Source organism: Eutrema salsugineum, unplaced genomic scaffold (assembly GCF_000478725.1).
Source record: "Eutrema salsugineum unplaced genomic scaffold, Eutsalg1_0 scaffold_6, whole genome shotgun sequence".
Classification (NCBI taxonomy): Eukaryota; Viridiplantae; Streptophyta; class Magnoliopsida; order Brassicales; family Brassicaceae; genus Eutrema; species Eutrema salsugineum.
The window spans coordinates 12,440,597-12,445,077 of record NW_006256547.1 but is presented as its reverse complement, the minus strand read 5'-3'; the positions used below and the strand labels follow the sequence as shown (position 1 = coordinate 12,445,077).

The 4,481-nt window shown below is 43.1% G+C and overlaps 1 non-coding gene across 1 annotated transcript; it reads right to left on the bottom strand.

The window, feature by feature from the left end:
• Positions 1-3,553: 3,553 nt before the first annotated feature.
• TRNAD-GUC lies at positions 3,554-3,625 on the bottom strand. Its single transcript has one exon. It is a non-coding gene; the product is annotated as a tRNA-Asp (tRNA).
• Positions 3,626-4,481: the final 856 nt, after the last annotated feature.

Below are 4,481 nucleotides of genomic sequence, written 5' to 3'. Positions count from 1 at the left end.
TCATTAGTGAAACATGAATCCACCAGCATAAGAATCCAGTTTAATCTGTCATTTAAGCATATAGACAATCATTCCCATGATGAATAACACTTAAACCTCTAACAACCTTGGTTCAGGCATTTTATCAAACACTTTTGATGCATGAAATGCCCAGAATCTAGACCACATATGATGTGTATGGATCTAGCATTAAGAACAGGTTGTAGCGAATGGAATATGCATGATCTAACCCCTAAGCTCACTAATCTACCACTTAAGCACCCTAATCTACATATCTAAGACCTTAATATGGGGATTACTCACTAATCATAATCAACACACTAGATCCTTTGAAAGATGTGTTGTTAATCATGATTAGAAGTGTGTAAATGAAGATGGAGATGATAGATTAAGAAGAAGACAACTCTAAACACCAAAGATTTCTCAAACTCTCTTGATTAGAACCCTTAAAAATCGATATTACTCTTCTCAAAAGGGGAGTCTTTCACCAAAGAGGCAAGAAAACAAGGAATAAAGCTTAAGTCTTGGGAATAAAACCCTAAAAACTATATATAGTCATTAAAAACGCACCGGGTCAGCCCGGAACAATCCGGGTCCTGACCCAGCTTTAGTGGATAAAGTGACGAATGTGCGAGTTGTTCAGGAGCCTCCCAGGTCGCATGCCCAAGTCGCACAGGTGAAGAAGCAGTCTTGTGAGCCTTAGTTCCCTTAGTCTCAGCCGCATGCTCACATAGGTGTGTTTTGCGAGTCTTTGTGCGATTCAGTCCTTTTTCTCTTTAACTCGCATGACCAAGACAAAATCTGGGGAGAAAATGTGTGCGACTTGGTCCTCATGTAATCCCAAGTCGCATGCCTAAGTCGCACAACCGAAGAGAGAGGCTTGAACGAGATGAAATACATGTATGCTCAGCCGCATGCCCATCTAGGTATGAATTGCGAACCTTCATGCGGCTAAGTCTTCTCTGCTCCTTAACTCGCACGACCATGTAGAAGGGGCCTTCAGGGATGTGTGCGGCTTGGTCTCTATCACTCCCAAGTCGCATGACCGAGTCGGTGTAGATTGCGAGTCTTCATGCGGTTCAGTTCCAGGCTAGGCCAACTCGCATGCTCAAGTCGCACAGTTGTGGACTTAGCATTTTTTCTTGCTCGGGAACCTTAGACTTTATCCAGTGACACATTACTCGCACATCTCAACACGCAGCTCAACCTCCAGGCATTCATCTGCAGGCATTGCGAGTTAACCTAGTCGCAAGACTATCTCGCAGCATTCAGGTCTCCTCAGACCACTTCACACTCAGGGAAGGGTAACTTCCAGGATACTGGTCTGAATGGTGTTATTCCAGTTTCAGTGGACAGAAGACTCAGATATTTTCAACTTTGGTGAAGGGATCGAGCTCAGGTAACGTCGGCAAAGGCTCTGTTCCGCCAGTTCTTTGACCCGCGTTGCTTTGGTCTTTTATCAGCTCCGAGACATGCACTGCTTCCGATCGCCGTAATTTTCAGCTCACAACTCCAAATGGGACGATCTCAAGTGTTCTGGAAACTAGACTCATTCCTCTTGATTCTTTCTGAAGACAACGGAGGTTGAATCGCATTGAAAGTCCTTCGTCCCAAAAATATGACAAATTTAATCCTAAATATGACAAATTATGAATATATCAGCAAAGCAAAGACTCAGCAAGATGGTTTGGCGCAGACAAAGCCCTCACTTTGATCGCGTGGGACGAAGGACTTGCAATGCGATTAACCTTCCGAAGAATTAAGAGGGTCGAGTCTAGTTTCCAGAACACTTGAGATCGTCTTATTTGGAGTTGTGAGATGAAAGTTACGGTGATCGGACGCAGTGCAATTCTCGGAGCTGATAAAAGACCAAAGCAACGCGCGTCAAAAAAACTGGCGGAACGGAGCCTTTGCCGACGTCACCTGAGCTAGAGCCCTTCAATAAAGTTGAAGAAGTCTGAGTCTTCTGTCCACTGAAACTGGAATCACACCATTTGAACCAATATCCTGGAAGCTACTCTCCCATGAATGTGAAGTGGTCCGAGGAGCCCTGAATGCTGCGAGATTGATAACCCTTATTAAGGCCTTGAAATTATGCTAAGGGAAGGATGGCACGGTGGAATGCCACGGTCCACATCTGACCGTGGAACTTGATTGCAGTTCTTCAGAGTTTGACACGGTTTCCACACCACTGTCTACACTTGACCGTGGCAAGATAACACTTGGCCGCGGCAGGATCTTACTTGCATTCGGGAATTGCCACGAGGTAATGCCACGGTCTACACTTGACCGTGGCAAGAGAACACTTGTGATCCTTCAGACATTCGAGACTTGACACGGCTACGCATCACGACTTTGGACTTGGCCGTGGCAATTTTATGCAATCCTTCGGCGTTTGACACGGCCATGCATCACGACCAGACGAACCCGTGACACCAAGATCCATCCAAGAACAGAAGCTTCAGGACTTGACACGGTCACATGCCACGGTTCATCCAAGATCTGCCAGACTGTGGCAAACATCATCCTTATCCACTAAAGCCGGGTCAGGACCCGGTTTATTCCGGGCTGACCCCGTTCATTTTTAGAGAACTATATATAGATTTAGGGTTTTATTCCCAAAAACTTAAGCTTTATTTCCTTTGTCTCTTGCCTCTTTTGTGAAAAGACTCCACTTAAGAAGAGAAATATCGATTTTTAAGTGTTTAATCAAGAGAGTTTGAGAGATCTTTGTGTTTAAAGCTGCAAATCCATCATTATCCATCTTCCCCATCTCCATCTCTCATCATTAATCATGCCAATCTTCTCAACTTGCAAAGGTTTAAGAGAGATTAGTATGATTAGTGAGTAGTCACCTTAATGAGGTTCAAGATGTGTAGGTTAGGGTGCTAAAGTGTTAGATTAGGAGTACTTAGGGCTAGATTCATTGATTCATCTCTCTAAACAGCTGTTCTCTAGGCTAGATCCTTGCACATCACTTGAGATCTAGATTCTGGGAATTTCAGGCACCAAAAGTGTTTGATGAAATTCCTGAAAGAGCTGTATTAGAGGTTTAAGCATTTGCTGCATGGTGATGTATTGTTATTTGCTTGAATGATCATTTAGAACTGTTTATTAATGCATACTGATCCATATTTCACAAATGATGATTTGGTTTAAAAATGGATCAGTGTAGGGGTTAATACCTTCATGAGAGGATTAATCTAGATTAGAGTTCTTAATCATTTGAATCATGTCTCATCATTGTCATTAGCATTCCTTGTTTAGCACCAAAGCACCCTAGCCAACTATCATGTCTAGAATCTCATGCCTCCATCATTTCATATTCACATCATTTGTCGTTGCTTGTTTGATCACTTCTATAGTCGTTAATCCTGTTTCAAGTATTTAGCTATCATTAATCAATCAAAACCTCACTTGTTCACTTGAATTGAGAAACTGATCACATAGCTTAGTGTCTATCACCACATTCTTGGATTGAAAACCTTTTTTATGCTACTTTGACAAGGGGATTGATAGCCCTGAGACCCATAAAGTCTTATCTATCAATTGGCGCCGTTGCCGGGGATCGAACCCGGGTCACCCGCGTGACAGGCGAGAATACTTACCACTATACTACAACGACAGGGCTCAGGTATGACTTCTTGGGCTTAAACTCCACATATCCAGTGATCATCAATGATAGCTTATTAGAGCATGAAGAGAGTGCATTGCTTAGTGAGATAAGAAAGTTCAGGAGAGCCATAGGATACTCTTTGGCTGATATTAGAGGGATCTCTCCTGACATATGCACCCACAGGATACACTTAGAGGACCAATCTATGTCCTCTATTGAGCATCAACGACGTCTTAACCTAAACCTCAAGGAGGTGGTTAAGAAGGAGATACTCAAGCTTCTTGAGGCAGGGATAATTTATCCAATCTCTGACTCAAGGTGGGTATCTCCTGTACACGTTGTGCCCAAGAAAGGTGGGATCACAGTGGTTAAAAACGAGAAGGATGAGCTGATAGCTACTAGGACTATAACAGGACACAGAATGTGTATAGACTATAGAAAGCTCAATGCAGCCTCTAAAAAGGATCATTTTCCTTTGCCTTTCATTGATCAGATGTTAGAGAGGCTTGCAAACCACCCCTTCTTTTGTTTTCTCGATGGGTACTCTGGATTCTTTCAAATCCCCATAGATCCAAGAGATCAAGAGAAAACAACATTTACTTGCCCTTATGGCACATTTGCATACAGGTGCATGCCTTTTGGTCTCTGTAATGCCCGTGCCACATTTCACCGTTGCATGATGCATATCTTCTCTGACATCATTGAAGAGAAGGTGGAGGTGTTCATGGATGATTTTAGTATCTATGGCTCCTCCTTCTCGGATTGTCTCTCTAATTTGTCACAGGTCTTGGAGAGATGTGAGCAGCATAACTTGGTGTTGAATTGGGAGAAATGCCACTTCATGGTGCAGGAAGGAATTGTACTT